Here is a 22,415-nt window from a genome sequence, read left to right on the forward strand (position 1 = left end):
CAGAGCGATTTACAAATTGGTGCATTCAACTTAGGATAGCAAGTGGGAAAACCACTTTTTATTTTTATGGGGTGGGTGGGGGGGGGGGGGGGGGGGTAGAAGGATTACTTTTATACTATTCCAGGTTGTTATGATGAGTTTCTCAGGTATCAAAGAATCAAGGATAAATTCTCAGTCATTATGCGATATCAAACCTCTCAAACCTCTATAAACTCAGTCTGAGTAAAAGATAAACACATAATTAACTACTATATATTCATGATAATAATCTATGTAGTCAAAACCCCATTTTTATATATATAAGGAAAAATCCCACATAGATCATTATCCCCCCTTTTAAAATAACCCCTATTTCTGAGACATGCAATCAAAAAAAACATACATAGAAATAAATTGTGACCATCATGACATCATCCCCACAAATACAAAGATCCGTGACACTTTGTAAATTACATGGATGTTACAATATATGCAAATGAATATATCAAAAATAGAAATAACTTCAGTCTTCTTACTTTTACTTATTTATAGGTTCACACCATTCTATGCCAAATTATCCCTTATTATGCATTAAGATACCATCTGTATTTACCTCACTAGAAGACAAAAACACAACAGTTTAATTAATTTCATTTCTAAACCAATAAATCCCTATAAACATTCACCATATACATTTACATTACATTTTAGTCATTTAGCAGACGCTCTTATCCAGAGCGACTTACAGGAGCAATTAGGGTTAAGTGCCTTGCTCAAGGGCACATAAACGTCATTTAGCAGACGCTCTTAGCCAGAGCGACTCGCAAATTGGTGCGTTCACCCTATAGCCAGTGGGATAACCACTTTACAATTTGGGGGGGGGGGGGGGGGTTAGAAGGAACACTTTATCCTATCCCAGGTATTCCTTAAAGAGGTGGGGTTTCAAATGTCTCCGGAAGGTGGTGAGTGACTCCGCTGTCCTGGCGTCGTGAGGGAGCTTGTTCCACCATTGGGGTGCCAGAGCAGCGAACAGTTTTGACTGGGCTGAGCGGGAGCTATGCTTCCGCAGAGGAAGGGGAGCCAGCAGGCCAGAGGTGGATGAACGCAATGCCCTCGTTTGGGTGTAGGGACTGATCAGAGCCTGAAGGTACAGAGGTGCCGTTCCCCTCACTGCTCCATAGGCAAGCACCATGGTCTTGTAGCGGATGCGAGCTTCAACTGGAAGCCAGTGGAGTGTGCGGAGGAGGGGGGTGACGTGAGAGAACTTGGGAAGGTTGAACACCAGACGGGCTGCGGCATTCTGGATGACTTGTAGGGGTTTAATGGCACAGGCAGGGAGGCCAGCCAACAGCGAGTTGCAGTAGTCCAGACGGGAGATGACAAGTGCCTGGATTAGGACCTGTGCCGCTTCCTGTGTAAGGCAGGGTCGTACTCTCCGAATGTTGTAGAGCATGAACCTGCAGGAGCGGGTCACCGCCTTGATGTTGGCGGAGAACGACAGGGTGTTGTCCAGGGTCACACCCTGTCGACAAATTATTATGCTTTAACAATTATTCCTAATACCAATTCCTAATATACTTCCCAATTTCCATTATATAAACCCTTTAAATACATATAACCGAATGGAATGACAGTCAGTTGATTCCTGAAAAATCTGAAAAATCTTGAAATTATTGGAGGTATATAACTCTGTTCCTCCACTCAGGTACTCAGCCATAACCCACATCTCATCATTGTCATTCCTCAAACGTCGTCCTCTATCACCTGATAATTGTCATCAACAGTATCCTCATCTCTAATCGTCAATTTCATCGTAGCCTTCTGTATCATTGGTTGACATGATACCTGTTCAATCTCCCCTCTATCCATACCTCCTTTGTGTTAGAAAAGTCCTCCAATGTTACATATAGATCTAGGAATCTCTCTTTCTTACTTGCCCCTCCATCAAGGTAGCCATCAACACCTATTACTAACCTTCCCACTTGGGTGTTGTCCATCAATGACTTCATTAATCCTTTACCACCACATAGTCTCCAAGTTGCAAAAAATGTCCAGATTCTCCCGGTAGGTCTGTCAGAGAAGCCATCACCTTTTCTAAAGAAAGTCTGGATAACATTGTTAGTTGAGACACAGCATGCTACTTCAACCTTTCTTCTTATCCTTCCTGATAAGCCTTTTAGATTAGGAAGTGCACATTCTTGCATCTTGTTATAGTCACTAATGTCATAGAAAGGCCTCCTCTAAATTCTGCCTTATACCACAAATACATTTTCCCCTAAAACATTTAATCTAACCCATAACACATGACTTTCTACTGCTCATATTCTTAATACAATATGCAAATATACCAAGAAATCCTCATACCATCAATACTACCCCCTTTTTTGAACACATGAGTCACAACGTGATTCATGCTTTCGAAAACAAAACACCAACATTGTTAATTAAACCCTAAAAAAATGAAATTAAAAAGACAACCTTTGATAATACCTCAATTTACTTCTATCCCGTAAAGTAATCCAAGATTAGTATACATAACTATCAACAGTTATCCCTCATTCAGGATAGCTCTCTCTCTCCCTTGTTATTATCTAGCCCAAATCATATATATTAAAATCAAATTATAAACCACAATCAGTTATAATAAATTACCCTCAACTCAGTAAAATGAACTATCTTAAATTTCTCAGCCCTTGTTTCTCGGATTACTAGTGTGGATGATCAGATCACACCAGCAAGTCAGAACAGAGTTCAGAGGTCATTGAAATCATTCAACGAATTGATAGTATACTAATCATTACCAACATTCAAAACATCTAATAAATGTTATGTACCCCAAGTGTACATAAAATCCTCATGACATTTATTCTCATAAGAAATCATGTATACCCAAAACTCAGTCAAAAATAAAAATAAAAAGTCATTGTGTGTGCTCCTTTAAGACGTATCACCTTTGACCTGTTGAAATCCCCTTAAATAAAAATAACAACCTTTTATAACATCATCCTAGGTGAGTTGTGTGTTTATTTGAAAAACCCATTTGGAAAACAAATAAAACAAACATGGCCAGGCTTTATTTAATTTGGTAGCTCCCTATTACAACCTAAAAACAAGACTACTTAATTTTACTAACTAGTTCCACCCTAGCTCTGGGCAATATTCCAATGAGATAAAGAAATGCCCTTTCTCCTGGAATAGAAAGTATACATGTTGTTAACATATAATCAACAATCCAAAGATAGTAATTACACACAAAACATGATACATACATCCACAGTCCTATCTCATCAATAATCATTTGTATCAATCTCACTCCTCATAACTACTCAAATAAAAATATTATATAAAACCTTTCACAAAATTAAAACCACTCAAAATTCCTCTGAGTTTACAATGATTCTGTTGAATTGATCACCCTTCAGATCATATCCTCTTTAAATCTCAGCATGATTATTGAACCCCTACATCTGCTCCTTGTGATCCCACATCAAACAAACCGTTATCATTTACTGTATCAACAACATAGGAAATATCAGCTACCCCTTTTAATGTTCCTAACTTCCCTCTAAATGTCCAATTTCATACATTATCCAATACAATCATGTATATAATATAATAATATTATATTATATATAATATAATATATAATATATATAATAATATAATAATATATAATATGCCATTTAGCAGTACTCCTCTTAAGTAAGACTAGATATCTTATCCCCAGCATCGATAAAAAAAATTTGATACGTTGTGTCCGACTTTACCCCTAACATAATATTATAGGAGACTTCCATCAATCCAGGAAAAATAAAACTCCCACTTAGAAGACACTAGATAATAACACGTTTTATTAAGTTAAGTACACCTTCCACTATAAACCTATAACCCCTTTTTAGTAATTTAATCATTGCAAACTGTTGCATTGATGTTATTAAAATATAAACCTATTGTTTCATAATCCAAAACCCATAAAAAGATGTCTACTTAATCCATTATGCCAACAACAACAACTATCTCCCATCATTCAACGTACCATAAACAGATTATCGTTATCTGAAGTAATGAACCATTTGCATAACTCACGGCTGTTTAAACAAACTATATAATGTCATAATAAAATGATCAATTATCAAATATCGTTCCTTATTCAACTATCTAGACATGTTCTTCATTAGTAAATCGTCTCCACAAAGCAATACTACTTAGTAACATATTCTCATTCTCCTAAATAGAAAGAATTACTTCTATTAAACAATTCAATTCAACATCAAGTCAACCTGTCTCATCAACCAATTAAATTACTTACTTTTTAAACCCTCTACAATATCTATCATACTCTACCGCTAATTTTCCTCATAACAGTACCTCAACAGATGAGAAATTAATTTAAAGTTATATTCAAAACCAATAAAACATCCATTCACCGATATGCAATTTTAATTAATATGTTATCCTATCCGACATGGATTGGTAGGACAACATCTTTCCTATAATGTTATCAATGAAACCAGTAATTCACGTCAATAGCATCAATGTAAAAGATTTGCTTTCTATCCCTTACTGGATTCGAATCAGGGACCCTCTGCACACATCGACAACAGTCACCCTCGAAGCACCGTTACCCGTCGCTCCACAAAAGCCGCGGCCCTTGCATAGCAACTACTTCCAGTTCATAGAGCAAGTGACGTCACCCAATGAAAACCGCACTAGCTCTCACCGCTAACTAGTTAGCCATTTCCTGCCGATAATATTCAACCTCCTATGACTTCCTACAAAATACGCGATCCTTGTACACCTAACGTAACCCATAATGTCCATTTCAGCGCTCTCACGTTTCAGCAAGCCCCAATGGTTAATACCCGCAGACAAAAATGGAAATTCTTCCATTTTTACTACCAGTCCTAATAAAACACACTTTCAAACAACGTTCTGCATTTACCTCTATCATAGGGTTTAAAAACTAACTTAACAACATTAACCATCCTAAATTGCCATAGTAACATCATGTTTGGTTCAGTTTATCAACTAAAATCATAGCCACGCAATGAAACCATCACTCCGCCATTTACAGAATGAATGAGATCTAGTCAACTATCCTTTCTAAGTAGGCTACAAGTAACACCAAACACTTGCTGTAGTTTACCATCATATATTGAAATCATCCATTTATCACGATCCAATTTATTTATAGACATATTCCACCATTCTCACTCATTTAATCTATCAAAACCTTATTCAAATGCCAAAAAAATGTACTATCACGCACTCTTCTCTCCATACTCGTTAACATTTTTACATTTTAGTCATTTAGCAGACGCTCGTATCCCAAGCGACCCACAATTAGTAAGCTCTTACATTGTTATACTTATACCAGCCCACCTTGGGAATAGAACACACAACCCTGGCGTTGCAAGCACCATTCTCCACCAAACGAGCTACAAGAGTCCTGCTATTTAAACCACACACGCTTCAAATCATACATTCAACATCACCAAACCAAATACTCCGTCGGACCCATTCAATCAACACATCAGCAGTGGAATGTACACTCATAAATGCAGATTGATACTCCATGCCTTGAAATGATAAATAGATTTCCACCAATAGCGCCATTACAATGGTCCTCTGTAGCTCAGCTGGTAGAGCACGGCGCTTGTAACGCCAAGGTAGTGGGTTCGATCCCCGGGACCACCCATACACAAAAATGTATGCACGCATGACTGTAAGTCGCTTTGGATAAAAGCGTCTGCTAAATGGCATATTATTATTTATTATTATTATTTCTCATCTGACCCTCTGATACAAAATGAAGTTCCCTCACTGTACTACGTTAGCTCTACCATGATAATTATTTCAATTGAACCCTCTATTTGCTTTGTACAATATTATACATTACGTCTGAAACAACATTACTTATGGTCAGTTTATTCCACTATCACATGATCCAACAACGGTATAAACTTAGAAAACCCATATTTATTACTTTCTTCACCCACGACGCATGTCTACGTTTGAGTGAAAAAATATAATACAGACATGGCACTCTAATTATGATTTTGTCATTACCATTTCCAAATCGTCACAACTCCTTATAGAACGTTAGAAAGTTCTATATATTCACATGAAATAATCCCTTCAGTTAGTTTAACAATCCTCATTCAACCCAAATCAGCCTCTCCTTCATTCTCTCAGCAGAACCAAAAAAAAAAAGACTGTAATTTCCAAGGACACTGCCGTTCCTGTCCCAGAAAACTCAGACTCTTCCACTACTTTCTACAATAACATCAAGCTCTATTTACCCCTTATAAATACTCTTCTGAGGATATTCTTTATCACCCATGCAATGTTAGTAACTTTCAGTGTTAGTAATTTAAATACTTGCATCAAATCCACTTCTGATAATGTTTTTTTTTTAAATGTAGTTCGCCTTTAAATGTCATTTTTGGTGCTATGATTCAATATGTTACCTGTCATTGGCTCTATCTCCTAGCCCTTTTGCGTAATTCATCCACAGTACTTATTGTGACAGGGCTTGTATAACACGGTTGAGGCCTTGAACCTCTTCCCGACTAACACTTTATGATGAATCTTTCACATCAAAGGCCTTAAACCTATTTTATGAACTTTATGGTGATTGTTTCACATCAAAGGCCTTAAACCTATTTTATGAACTTTATTATGATTCTTTCACATCAAAGGCTTTAAACCTATTTTATGAACTTTTTGATGAATATTTCACATCAAAGGCCTCGAACCTATTTTATGAACTTTATGATGAATCTTTCACATCTGTCATGAACCCTGCGTCCTGAGTCGGTTCCTGCCTATGTTGCCATTTTTTCTGCTCTAAATCTCCTGTTCCTGAAGGTTCTTGAACGCTCCCTGCCTGGTTGCCGGGCGACGTTGCTAGGCGGGAGATCTCCCTATTACCCGCACCTGCATCTCATCAGCGATCTGCACACCTGGTCCTGATCATCACCCTTCATAAGCTCTGACCTGACATCCATTCCCTGCCGGATCGTTAGCCATGAACAGTATGTTTGTCAGCGTATCAGCCTTTGAGTTTCTAGCGTTAGTTTTGTTGTTTTGCACCTTGTTGTCTTGCCGTGTACTTACCTCCGTTTTGTTTCTATCTACAGTCAATCTCCCGGAACCTTCACCCAACCCCTGCCTGGTTGTCGGCGGCTGCCGAGCCATTATTGGATCTGCCACTGCACCTCCACCAACTCATCTCCGCCGCCCGCTCTGTCCCCTGGATTATTCTGCATCGTTTTTTTGAATCTGTTAAATAAATACTCACCTTCGTTTCAACTCACCTTGTCCTGGTCTGCTTCTGGGTTCTGGCTTTGTAAACCGTGACAACATCAAAGGCCTCAAAACTATTTTATGAACTTTATGATGAATCTTTCACATCAAAGGCCTCGAACCTATAGCAAGGATTCTATTTTATAATCTCGTCATGTTGAGGACTCGACCCCCGCATCTTCCTACGTTCGTCTACCAAAGACGTTTATCCCTGAGGACTCGAACCTCGCATCTTTCTACGTTCGTCTACCAAAGACGTTTATCGCTTTTCATAATGATACTACACATCTCTCTATTTCATGAATTCTTCCATGATGATACAACACATCAGAGCTTCATCTATTTTACTCCTATGATGATACTACACATCAGAGGTTCATCTATTTTACTCCTATGATGATACAACACATCAGAGCTTCATATATTTTACTCCTATGATGATACAACACATCAGAGCTCCATCTATTTTACTCCTATGATGATACTACACATCAGAGCTTCATCTATTTTACTCCTATGATGATACTACACATCAGAGTCTCATAACCTAATTTACTCCCATGATGATACTACATATCAGAGTCTCATAACCTAATTTACTCCCATGATGATGCTACACATCAGAGTCTCATAACCTAATTTACTCCCATGATGATACTACACATCATAGTCTCATAACCTAATTTACTCCTATGATGATACTACACATCAGAGTCTCTCTTTACCAATTTATGCTAATTACTATAAACACACCTTGTTTTGAATCATAGCATCATGTCATTGTGTAATTTAATATTTCTCCTTACATCCCTTTACATCATTCAACACCACTCATCGTCCCCATTTAAAAATATTGCTTTTTACAGTTCGTTACAGCTCAGCTTTACCACAGATAAGCAGATTTTGACAGAATTCAAAAAATGAAAGTCTGCTTACCTGTTAGTTGAGCTGTGAACTGCATCCTGTTCATTTAGACGCCAATCTGTTATGATGAGTTTCTCAGGTATCAAAGAATCAAGGATGCAAGGATATTCTTAGACATTCTGTGGAGATTTCATACCAAGTATTTATTGAATCACAAGCTTGTGGGTTCATCTAACAAACGGACATGGCTTTGCCCTTCGTCAGTTGAACTAACTAGACAAAGAAGACCCTCTATCTTATATAGCCTTTTGGTTCTAATTCCTTTCACATACATTTGACAAGTCTCCATGGGCACTCCCTGTCTTGGATGTTCATCACTTTTTACCCCAAGTCAGTATACTAAACATCACTCATGCTATCCTAAACATCACTAATCTACCTTGACATAATGGAATGTAGACTTCATGGCCCCAAACCACTCATCTCTTAACTCTTCCTCTGTCCTCACAACACTATGGCATGACATCATTATACCATAAAAACATCATATCACAGGTATTCCTTAAAGAGGTAGGGTTTCAAGTGTCTCCGGAAGGTGGTCAGTGACTCCGCTGTCCTGGCGTCGTGGGGGAGCTTCTTCCACCATTGGGGTGCCAGAGCAGCGAATAGCTTTGACTGGGCTGAGCGGGAACTGTGCTTCCGTAGAGGTAGGGGGGCTAGCAGGCCAGAGGTGGATGAATGTAGTGCCATCGTTTGGGTGTAGGGTCTGATCAGAGCCTGAAGGTCATGGCTGGTCATGGCTCACATCAACACCATTATCCCAGAAACCCTAGACCTACTCTAATTTGCATACCACCCCAAGAGATCCACAGATGTTGCAATCTCTATTGCACTCCACACTGCCCTTTCCCACCTGGACAAAAGGAACACCTACGTGAGAATGCTATTCATTGACTACAGCTCAGCGTTCAACACCATAGTGCCCTCAAAGCTCATCACTAAGCTAAGGACCCTGGGACTAAACACCTCCCAGGGTCCTTACCTCTCTACAACTGGATCCTGGACTTCCTGACGGGCCACCACCAGGTGGTAAGGTTAGGTAACAACTAGGGGTGTAACGATTCGTTTTAACAACGATTCGATTTGTATCACGATTCGTGGTTGTCGATACGATTCAAGGACGATATTGGTTCATTTAGAACGATACAATCCGAAACGATTCAGTGACTTGAAATCGATTCAGTAACCTTTTAGCCAAAAATTCAACCAGTGTGACTGAAATAAATACCTGGATATTGGACAGTGCAGGTGAAGTTTCCTAGATTCCTGTTTCTTGTAAGGACCGCAATGGTGGCTTGATAATTTCTCGCTCGTCGGCTTCTCCTCTGTCGTCCGCCATGCTATGTTTTGTTGTCTTGGCGCCTTTGCGCTGCTGCTGGCGCGATGACGTCACGGACAGGCAGACTGAATCGAGTAATGTTTAAAGCCTTTATCATTAAAAGTGCTAAGAAAAAACATCCATATAAACAGAGGTGCACATAACTTTTTCAGTGAGTTACTCAGGTGAGTACCAGCAGATGGTGTTTGGTACTCACCATATATGTAGCGTGGTCTTAATAAGTGCAGTCTTCTTCACTGTCCTCCTCAGTGCCGCCACCACTGTCCTCCTCAGTGCTGCCATCACTGTCCTCCTCAGTGCTGCCACCACTGTCCTCCTCAGTGCCACCACCACTGTCCTCCTCAGTGCTGACATCACTGTCCTCCTCAGTGCTGCCACCACTGTCCTCCTCAGTGCCACCACCACTGTCCTCTGCTTCAGCTTCCTGCATGGTAGATGATGAAGATGCTGCAGATGCACCTCCCTGTCCTTGGTTGAGCCTCCGATTAGCTGTCTCCATCCACAGGTCAACAGCAGGCTTTGGGTCAAATGTCTCTGTGGTCTGCTTTGACAGGTGAATGTGCATCAGTGCTGAGAGACGAGCATGTGACAGACAAGATCTGTACTTGGTTTTTATAATGTTGAGATGTGAGAATCCCCTCTCACAAGCTGCACTGCTTAAAGGCAGTGTAAGAGACAGCTTAACCACCTTGTTGATGTTGGAATAAGCATCTGGGTTACTTGTACTTACTATTTGGACCAAGTCATACACAGAAGAGGCTCCCAGGCGTTTTCCTGCCTGCTTTAAGCGCATCCATTCTGTCACAGTGGTATCTTTGTCAAGTTGCAAGGTGGCCTCATATTTCTTGAGAATGCTGCAAACTGTTGTGTTTCCAAAACTGTGGAGGTCTTGCATTTCCTGAGGCCATGTTGAAGGATCAAATACTAAGAAATGATCACATGACTTGAGGGAGTCATATCTGATTTCAAACTCTTCAATTAACCCCCTGAGTATTGTCTCTGTCAGCATCAGCATTGGAAACAGTGTGTGCCCTATGGCTTTCACCATCAAGCAGAAGTGTGAACTGTCCAATGGCCACCATGAGTTCATCCTTACATTCTCCAATGGTCAGCTTTTCCTTCTGAAACCTAATGGATGTGGTGTTCAAAATGTTGCAAATGTCAAGCATGTTTGACAGAAAGCACTGAAAACGCTCTGTGCAGATATGCTGCAAGTCACTGTTATCACTCGTAACCAGTTGCATTTTAATGGCTGGCAATAGTCTTGATATTTTTAACAGTGTTTCATGCCTCCATGCAGACCATCTGATATTATGAAACTTACCCAGTTTCACAAAGGAGATCCCATTTTCTTCACATAGCTTATACAGTGCAGCAGTTTTTTTTGCTCAACCTTTTTGTAAATAAAACTGCAGCAGCTTGACCACAGAGCGATTAAATGTCTCACAGTAAGGAACGTTGCGATCAGCTGATTTCGCGCAATTCTCCAGTGTGTGTGCGGTGCACAGAATGTGCACAAGGGAGTCTCCAACCGCAGCAAGTTGCCGGAGTTTTGGGACAACGCCGTTGTAGATACCCACGTTGACAGCAGCAGTCTGTGCACACAGCGACCAACTTTGTTGTCCAGTCTTCCAAGCCTGTGTCCTGGAAAAGTCTCACAAGTCCGTCTGTTATGGCCTGTGCGGTTCGGTCAGCACCCAATTCAATCAGTCCAATAAAGTCCGAAGTAAACTCTCCGTTGCTGGACACAGACACACTGTAAACGATTTCCTGCTCAGTTTTTGTGATGTCCTCAGATCCATCAAAAAGCAGCCCACAAAAATTCAGCAGACTGCAACTTGGCTCGTAACTCCCCGCTGATGGTGTGAGCGATGCTCTGCATGATCCGTGTGCCCTCTTCACGTGAATGATATGCACCTCCGACATTTACTTCTAGCCGCTTCAGTAAAGGAACATCCTCAGAATAGGAAGACGTGGGACGTGCGTGTTTAGCTTTATGGAAGGCGAGGAGAAAAATATTAAACAGAGCTTGCCGCTGTTCTTCATTCAGCTTGTCTCGCCATCTGGCAAGTGGGCAACTGGACATTTATTCTTGGCTAGCTTGTTTAGCAATGGCTTGCGCTACATTCGTGTGCTCCTTGCTCTTTTCATGTTTGTCAAATAAAGGATGGTTGAAATTCTTTGAGCCTTTATAAAATGCACCTGTTTTGTCTGCTAGATGTGGATTTGAGTGGCAAATCTTGCACCACATTTCAGTGCGCTCATCGTTAGCTTCAAGCCACTGCACATCTTGGAGCCACTTTTCCGAAAAAAGTATTTTCTTCGGCTCTGGCTCCAGTTGGCGTTTCTTTGTAGGTGGCGAAACGCCAAAGAAGCTGCTTAATGTCTGTTGCTTTTTGGACATCCCTGACAGTAGTTGACAAGCAACATGTCATGTGTAAGGTTAGATGAGAAGATCGGTCAAGTACGCAAAGGCGCGTAGTAACACAAGTGGCATTACACATTCCTGATTTTTGTCGCGCTTGCGTACCTGCATACCAGTTATGTGCACCCCTGCATATGAAATCTGACGTGCTTAAATCCAATGGGTTATTTCCTAGCATCGATACAATCGATTTATTACATTTTAAAACGATGTTAGATCGATATATGTTGTCCAAAAGGCCAACTCGCCGAGCACAGATCGATGTAGTTGGATCATAGAAATATAAATCGATACATCGATGTAGTAGATGGATCGTTACACCCCTAGTAACAACACATCTGCCATGCTGATCCTCAACACGGGGGCCCCTCAGGGGTGCGTGCACAGTCCCCTCCTGTACTCCCTGTTCACCCATGACTGCATGGCCAGGCATGACTCCAACACCATCATTAAGTTTGCAGACGACACAACAGCGGTAGGCCTGATCACCGACAACGATGAGACAGCCTATTGGGAGGAGGTCAGAGACCTGGCCGTATGGTCAAGACAAAGTGGTCAAGACAAAGGAGATGATTGTGGACTACAGGAAAAAGAAGAGGACAGAGCACGCCCCCATTCTCATCGACGGGGCTGTAGTGGAGCAGGTTGAGAGCTTCAAGTTCCTTAGTGTCCACATCACCAAGAAACGATCATGGTCCAAACACACCAAGACAGTCGTGAAGAGGGCACAACAAAGCCTATTCCCCCTCAGGAGACTGAATAGATTTGTTCTACAGCTGCACCATCGAGAGCATCCTGACTGGTTGCATCACTGCCTGATATGGCAACTGCTCGGCCTCCGACCGCAAGGCACTACAGAGGGTAGTGCGTACGGCCCAGTACATCACTGGGGCCAAGCTTCCTGCCATCCAGGACCTTTATACCAGGCGATGTCAGAGGAAGGCCCTAAAAATTGTCAAAGACTTCAGCCACCCTAGTCATAGACTGCTCTCTCTGCTACCGCATGGCAAGCGGTACCGGAGTGCCAAGTCTAGGTCCAAAAGGCTTCTTAATAGCTTCTACCCCTAGCCATAAGACTCCTGAACAGCTAATCAAATGGCTACCTGAACTATTTGCATTGTCCCCCTCTTTTACGCTGCTGCTACTCTCTGTTTATTATCTATGCATAGTCACTTTAATGTACATATTACCTCAATTACCTCGACTAACCTGTGCCAACACATTGACTCAGTACAGGTATCCCCTGTATTTAGCCTCGCTCCTGTTATTTTACTGCTGCTCTTTCATTATTTTATTTATTATTATTTTTTACTTAACACTTATTTTTTGTTAAAACTGCGTTGTTGGTTAAGGGCTTGTAAGTAAGCATTTCACTGTAATGTCTACACCTGTTGTATTCCGCGCATGTGACAAATACAATTTTATTTTATTTTATTTTGTTGATATCTAGGCATAGTGTAAATTGTATTGATTGATTCTGTAATTTCTTTCATATAGCCACCTTTAAATTGCCTATTGTCTTCAACTTTGAAGAGATGTATTAACCAACACATTTGAATACTGTATTGCATGTTTTATGTATTTTTCTTTCAATGCCAATAAACCATCATAAAATACGTTTTTTTCCCGTGACATCGCGTAAAAATGTTATAGGATGTGTATTCATTAGGGAGAAATAGGATTTGCCCGGGGCAAATGATACAACAGGACAAATAAATGTGCTCAGAAATTACGCACTCTGTCCGCAGTAAGGAACGCGTCACCATAGAAATCGAATCTAGATTATAATTCTATACGCGTCACAATGCCCAATAACATACATTCTAATTCCTAATTCTATGTGTATCACTCAGAGGTTAAGTTATTCACAATCACAACCAACCTACAGTATATCTATAGCAAACGCGCATTCTTCATTCAAGTCAATCAATATTTTTTATTGTTCTCAGTAAGGTAAGTAGGTCTTCCCATAATGAGAATGACCGATATTGCACGCATTCGACATTTGAGAAAAATAACGTTACTTGGATCATATCGAATCTATTAGATATACAACCAATTTATCGACAATCTAAGATGACTTGCTTCCTCATCATAATTAAGATCTCATTAATCTCATCTGCATTTTCATTGTTTATATTGCATGGTCTTGTTCTATGTAAGGTATAATGTATATTCTTCCCATTTAGATAACTTTTTCCAGCATGAATTAATAAAAGATAGATGTACTGCTGTAGACATCTGGTGTTGGGTACTGTGCTCAGTAACCCTCGCTCTTTCTGCAGGGTTTTGGCCAACAACAATTAATAATCAATAAGGCCTCATCACTCTCCATGGAGGAGCAGTAAGATTTTGCCATGAACCAATTCATATCACTCTCTGATTGCCACATTCTAACAGGTTTAGTCACAAATTGAAGACTCTATTGCAGAAAATGCTCAAGAGGCAATTCTGTATGCTGAAAGCCCAGGGAAGGCTCCCACTGGACCTCCCTCTGAGACCAATGAAGGACTGGCTCCTGGCAGGGAAAAGAGTCTTCCTGGAGTAAGTGCAGTGTTCTCAGACTATTTTCAAATACGAAGTACGAAACTTTATACTTCATTTAGGTAACTTGAGTTTATCACATCAGTACACAAGGCCAAATAATAACCTGAATGTATCAAAATATATTAGATGATAGCAATAGTTTGATAGATAGTGTAGACAGACACAGTCTGATACATTTCCATATTCACATGAAGGCGTGAGGCAGAGACATGGAAGAGATGGAGGAAGGTCTCTGTAGCTGAATTGGTGAGGACTATGTAGAGCAAACAGTACACCCACTGTAAAGCACTTCAAATATCAGCAAGCTCATTTTTGTACCCAGAGAAAAACAATAGCTATCAGTTCAAATTCATAATTTTCCCCATCATTTCAATGATGGACCAGTGTCCAGTCTCACCTGGTACATCAACAGTCTTTTAATGACATATTATGTTGTTACATAGACTTGGGATGCAAAGAGGGGCCTGGAATTACAGGAAACAGAGACAGAGAGAGTTATCCTGCTCAGTGGCCAGAGAGTTCAGGATGAATTAAGGATACCAAATGTCATCATGGACACTGCTACCGACAGAGACATCCAGCTTCTGAAAGAGGAGCGTTGGAAGTTAATCCGAAAATTCTATGATATGATTGCAGAACTACCAAAGGTAAGGAACAAGAAGCCTGTTTCGTAAGTGTCTTTCCAAGTTGGGTGTATCAGAGTTGTCTCAAACTGGACAATATTACAAATGAGCTTCTATACATTTTGACTTTAGATGTCTGTGGTATGTTTTGTGAAAAAGGACAGATATTGTTTTGTTCTTACTCTTTCATTGCTCTGCATTGTCTATTTAGTCCTATTTCGGATCCACTGAGAGCCTTCCTGAGATGTGTGGCAGAGGTCCTGAGGTGTGTAGCAGAGTGCCTGAGGTGTGCAGCAGAGGTCCTGAGGTGAGAAGCGGAGGTCCTGAGGTGAGCAGCAGAGGTCCTGAGGTGAGGTGCAGAGGTCCTGAGGTGAGCAGCGGAGGTCCTGAGGTGTGCAGCATAAGTTCACAGGTGTGCAGCACAGGTCCTGAGGTGTGCAGTGGAGTGCCTGAGGTATCAAATGCAGTGGGAGAGGTGTCAAGTGACACAAAGAAGACAGAGGCTACTGGAGCCCTTCGGAACACTGGAAATGGCCTGAGAAAGGTGGTGCAGCTATCCACTGAGAGCCGTCCTGAGGTGTGCAGCAGTCCTGAGGTGTGCATCAGAGTGCCTGAGGTGTTCAGTGGAGGTCCCGAGGTATGCAGTGGAGTGCCTGACATGTGCAGTGGAGTGCCTGAAGTGTTCAATGGAGGTCCTGAGGTGTTCAGTGAGGTGCCTGAGGCACCAAACGCAGTGGAAGAAGTGTCCAGTGACAAAAAGAAGACAGCGGCTGCTGAAAACCTTCTGGAAACTGAAAATGTCCTTAGCAAGGTGGTGAACCCCAAAGGGTGGCTGAAGGAGGGCTGGGAAGATCAGCTGCACCGAGACTTCACTAATATGATTGCAAAACTCCCAAAGGTAATGAACAAGAAGCCTGTTTTGTAAATGAAAGGTCAAGCATCTTTGAAAGTTGGGTGTATCAGGGTTGTCTCAATCTGGACAATATTATAAATTAGCTACTATAATCTTAGACTTTGGATGTCTGTGGTATGTTTTTTGAAAAAATGACAGATGTGTTGTTCTTGCTCTTTCATTACGCTGCATTGTCTGTTTAGTCCTATTTCAGATCCACCGAGAGCCTTCCTGATGTGTGCAGCAGAGGTCCTGAGGCCTCAAACGCAGTGGAAGAGGTGTGCAGTGACACAAAGAAGACAGAGTCTACTGGAAACCATCTGAAAACGGGAAATGGCCTAAGCAAGGTGGTGCAGCTATCCACTAAGAGCCGTCCTGAGGTGTGCAGCAGTCCTGAGGTGTGCAGCAGTCCTGAGGTGTGCATTAGAGTGTCTGAGGTGTTCAGTGGAGGTCCCGAGGCCTCAAACACAGTGGAAGAGGTGTGCAGTGACACAAAGAAGACAGAGGCTACTGTAAACCTTCTGAAAACAGGAAATGGCCTATGCAGGGTTGTGCAGCTATCCACTGAGAACCTTCCTGAGGTGTGCAGCAGTCCTGAGGTGTGCAGCAGAGTGCCTGAGGTGTTCAGTGGAGGACCCGAGGTATGCAGTGGAGTGCCTGACATGTGCAGTGGAGTGCCTGAAGTGTTCAATGGAGGTCCTGAGGTGTGCAGGGGAAGTCCTGAGGTGTTCAGTGAGGTGCCTGAGGCACCAAACGCAGTGGAAGAGGTGTCCAGTGACAAAAAGAAGACAGCGGCTGCTGAAAACCTTCTGAACACTGGAAATGGCCTCAGCAAGGTGATGCAGCTATCTACTGAGAGCTGTCCTGAGGTGAGCAGCGGAGTGACCGAGGCGTTGAACTCAGTGGCAAAGGTGTCCAGCGAAACAAAGAAGCGGAAGAAAAATGGCGTTCTGCGATTCTTCCGACGTGTGTTGAAGTTCTTCACATGCACCATCAGCCTCCCCAAAGAGGAGTGACTCAAGCACAAACACACACACACACACAACTCTGGGCCACACTCTGCATCTGAATTTCTCCACCATCTCCACCTTTCCTTTGAACTGCCTATTTTTAATAATAAAAATAAAGGGGATCTGAACCCCAACAAAAAAACTGGTTTCATTAGTGTTTTTCATATAACTTGAAATTCATAATGCTTGAAATAACATTTTTATTAATTAATTATCCAGACTATTAAGCTGTTTGAGAAGTACTTATTAAGTACTTATTAATCACAGTATTACTGCATTACACACTAGTAAATATGTACGAAATCTTTTGAGACACTTTGCATATTAATGTAGTTTGTGGTTGAATGGCTCTACTGTGGGATATGTTCCTGATCAAAACCAAATCAAACTTTATTTTCAGAGCACATTTCTTACAGATTATGCATTTCAAAAGTGCTTAGCAAATAAAATAAAAGGTTAGAAAGACACAAATAGGTTTTATAAATTAGACAAATTAAAATAGTAAAACAATAACAGTGGACATGAGAGACTAATGCATTAAAATAAATGAAAATAAATAAGATATATACAATAGATAGTATGACTAAGCAGAAGCATGGCTAAAAAGGTATGTCTTAAGCGCTTCAAACTGTCTACAGTTTCTGAGGCCCTCAGATCCTCCGGCAGGCTGTTCCAAAGGCCAGGACCATAGTGGTTGAAGGCAGCCTCACCAAACGTTTTGGTTCTCACCTTTGGAACAACTAAAAGAGGATCTGAGGGACCGACCGGGCACATACAGTATCTTAAAAGCATGTCAGACATGTATTCAGGTGCAGGGCCACGTAGTACTTTAAAAATCCCATACAGCTATTTTAAAATAAATTATAAAACTACAGGCAACATTTACATTTAAATTTACGTCATTTAGCAGACACTCTTATCCAGAGCGATTTACAAATTGGTGCATTCAACTTGGGATAGCAAGTGGGACAACCACTTTTTATTTTTATTTTTATGGGGTGGGTGGGGGGGGGGGGGTAGAAGGATTACTTTTATACTATTCCAGGTTGTTATGATGAGTTTCTCAGGTATCAAAGAATCAAGGATGCAAGGATATTCTTAGACATTCTGTGGAGATTTCATACCAAGCATTTATAGAATCACGAGCTTGTGGGTTCATCTAACAAACGGACATGGCTTTGCCCTTCGTCAGTTGAACTAACTAGACAAAGAAGACCCTCTGTCTTATATAGCCTTTTGGTTCTCATTCCTTTCACAAACATTTGACAAGTCTCCATGGGCACTCCCTGTCTTTGATGTTCATCACTTTTTACCCCAAGTCAGTATACTAAACATCACTCATGCTATCCTAAACATCACTAATCTACCTTGACATAATGGAATGTAGACTTCATGGCCCCAAACCACTCATTTCTTAATTCTTCCTCTGTCCTCACAACACTATGGCATGACATCATTATACCATAAAAACATCATATCAATCCACTCTTTTTTTTTTTTTTTTCTTTGTGGTATGTGACACGACTTAACCCCAACAATGCACATATAACTGTATATAAAATACAATATTCTCCCATTAGTAGTACACACATCTCTGACTAGATCCTAAACTATGCTAGATAACTGAGAATTGATTGCTTCCACCATTCATACCTGAATCCAACTCCATTCTCAATATATTTAATCAACAAAGGTATAAATTCTCAGTCATCTATCTTATGCGATATCAAACCTCTCAAACCTCTATAAACTCAGTCTGAGTAAAAGATAAACACATAATTAACTACTATATATTCATGATAATAATCTATGTAGTCAAAACCCAATTTTTATATATATAAGGAAAAATCCCACATAGATCATTATCCCCCCTTTTAAAATAACCCCTATTTCTGAGACATGCAATCAAAAAAAACATACATAGAAATAAATTGTGACCATCATGACATCATCCCCACAAATACAAAGATCCGTGACACTTTGTAAATTACATGGATGTTACAATATATGCAAATGAATATATCAAAAATAGAAATAACTTCAGTCTTCTTACTTTTACTTATTTATAGGTTCACACCATTCTATGCCAAATTATCCCTTATTATGCATTAAGATACCATCTGTATTTACCTCACTAGAAGACAAAAACACAACAGTTTAATTAATTTCATTTCTAAACCAATAAATCCCTATAAACATTCACCATATGACAAATTATTATGCTTTAACAATTATTCCTAATACCAATTCCTAATATACATCCCAATTTCCATTATATAAACCCTTTAAATACATATAACCGAATGGAATGACAGTCAGTTGATTCCTGAAAAATCTGAAAAATCTTGAAATTATTGGAGGTATATAACTCTGTTCCTCCACTCAGGTACTCAGCCATAACCCACATCTCATCATTGTCATTCCTCAAACGTCGTCCTCTATCACCTGATAATTGTCATCAACAGTATCCTCATCTCTAATCGTCAATTTCATCGTAGCCTTCTGTATCATTGGTTGACATGATACCTGTTCAATCTCCCCTCTATCCATACCTCCTTTGTGTTAGAAAAGTCCTACAATGTTACATATAGATCTAGGAATCTCTCTTTCTTACTTGCCCCTCCATCAAGGTAGCCATTAACACCTATTACTAACCTTCCCACTTGGGTGTTGTCCATCAATGACTTCATTAATCCTTTACCACCACATAGTCTCCAAGTTGCAAAAAATGTCCAGATTCTCCCGGTAGGTCTGTCAGAGAAGCCATCACCTTTTCTAAAGAAAGTCTGGATAACATTGTTAGTTGAGACACAGCATGCTACTTCAACCTTTCTTCTTATCCTTCCTGATAAGCCTTTTAGATTAGGAAGTGCACATTCTTGCATCTTGTTATAGTCACTAATGTCATAGAAAGGCCTCCTCTAAATTCTGCCTTATACCACAAATACATTTTCCCCTAAAACATTTAATCTAACCCATAACACATAACTTTCTACTGCTCATATTCTTAATACAATATGCAAATATACCAAGAAATCCTCATACCATCAATACTACCCCCTTTTTTGAACACATGAGTCACAACGTGATTCATGCTTTCGAAAACAAAACACCAACATTGTTAATTAAACCCTAAAAAAATGAAATTAAAAAGACAACCTTTGATAATACCTCCATTTACTTCTATCCCGTAAAGTAATCCAAGATTAGTATACATAACTATGAACAGTTATCCCTCATTCAGGATAGCTCTCTCTCTCCCTTGTTATTATCTAGCCCAAATCATATATATTAAAATCAAATTATAAACCACAATCAGTTATAATAAATTACCCTCAACTCAGTAAAATGAACTATCTTAAATTTCTCAGCCCTTGTTTCTCGGATTACTAGTGTGGATGATCAGATCACACCAGCAAGTCAGAACAGAGTTCAGAGGTCATTGAAATCATTCAACGAATTGATAGTATACTAATCATTACCAACATTCAAAACATCTAATAAATGTTATGTACCCCAAGTGTACATAAAATCCTCATGACATTTATTCTCATAAGAAATCATGTATACCCAAAACTCAGTCAAAAATAAAAATAAAAAGTCATTGTGTGTGCTCCTTTAAGACGTATCACCTTTGACCTGTTGAAATCCCCTTAAATAAAAATAACAACCTTTTATAACATCATCCTAGGTGAGTTGTGTGTTTATTTGAAAAACCCATTTGGAAAACAAATAAAACAAACATGGCCAGGCTTTATTTAATTTGGTAGCTCCCTATTACAACCTAAAAACAAGACTACTTAATTTTACTAACTAGTTCCACCCTAGCTCTGGGCAATATTCCAATGAGATAAAGAAATGCCCTTTCTCCTGGAATAGAAAGTATACATGTTGTTAACATATAATCAACAATCCAAAGATAGTAATTACACACAAAACATGATACATACATCCACAGTCCTATCTCATCAATAATCATTTGTATCAATATCACTCCTCATAACTACTCAAATAAAAATATTATATAAAACCTTTCACAAAATTAAAACCACTCAAAATTCCTCTGAGTTTACAATGATTCTGTTGAATTGATCACCCTTCAGATCATATCCTCTTTAAATCTCAGCATGATTATTGAACCCCTACATCTGCTCCTTGTGATCCCACATCAAACAAACCGTTATCATTTACTGTATCAACAACATAGGAAATATCAGCTACCCCTTTTAATGTTCCTAACTTCCCTCTAAATGTCAAATTTCATACATTATCCAATACAATCATGTATATAATATAATAATATAATATTATATATAATATAATATATAATATATATAATAATATAATAATATATAATATGCCATTTAGCAGTACTCCTCTTAAGTAAGACTAGATATCTTATCCCCAGCATCGATAAAAAAAAATTGATACGTTGTGTCCGACTTTACCCCTAACATAATATTATAGGAGACTTCCATCAATCCAGGAAAAAAAACTCCCACTTAGAAGACACTAGATAATAACACGTTTTATTAAGTTAAGTACACCTTCCACTATAAACCTATAACCCCTTTTTAGTAATTTAATCATTGCAAACTGTTGCATTGATGTTATTAAAATATAAACCTATTGTTTCATAATCCATAACCCATAAAAAGATGTCTACTTAATCCATTATGCCAACAACAACAACTATCTCCCATCATTCAACGTACCATAAACAGATTATCGTTATCTGAAGTAATGAACCATTTGCATAACTCACGGCTGTTTAAACAAACTATATAATGTCATAATAAAATGATCAATTATCAAATATCGTTCCTTATTCAACTATCTAGACATGTTCTTCATTAGTAAATCGTCTCCACAAAGCAATACTACTTAATAACATATTCTCATTCTCCTAAATAGAAATAATTACTTCAATTAAACAATCCCATTCAACATCAAGTCAACCTGTCTCATCAACCAATTAAATTACTTACTTTTTAAACCCTCTACAATATCTATCATACTCTACCGCTAATTTTCCTCATAACGGTACCTCAACAGATGAGAAATTAATTTAAAGTTATAGTCAAAACCAATAAAACATCCATTCACCGATATGCAATTTTAATTACTATGTTATCCTATCCGACATGGATTGGTAGGACAACATCTTTCCTATAATGTTATCAATGAAACCAGTAATTCACGTCAATAGCATCAATGTAAAAGATTTGCTTTCTATCCCTTACTGGATTCGAATCAGGGACCCTCTGCACACATCGACAACAGTCACCCTCGAAGCACCGTTACCCGTCGCTCCACAAAAGCCGCGGCCCTTGCATAGCAACTACTTCCAGTTCATAGAGCAAGTGAC

Source organism: Coregonus lavaretus, assembly GCF_964263955.1.
Source record: "Coregonus lavaretus genome assembly, contig: HAP1_SCAFFOLD_351, whole genome shotgun sequence".
NCBI classification, from domain to species: Eukaryota; Metazoa; Chordata; class Actinopteri; order Salmoniformes; family Salmonidae; genus Coregonus; species Coregonus lavaretus.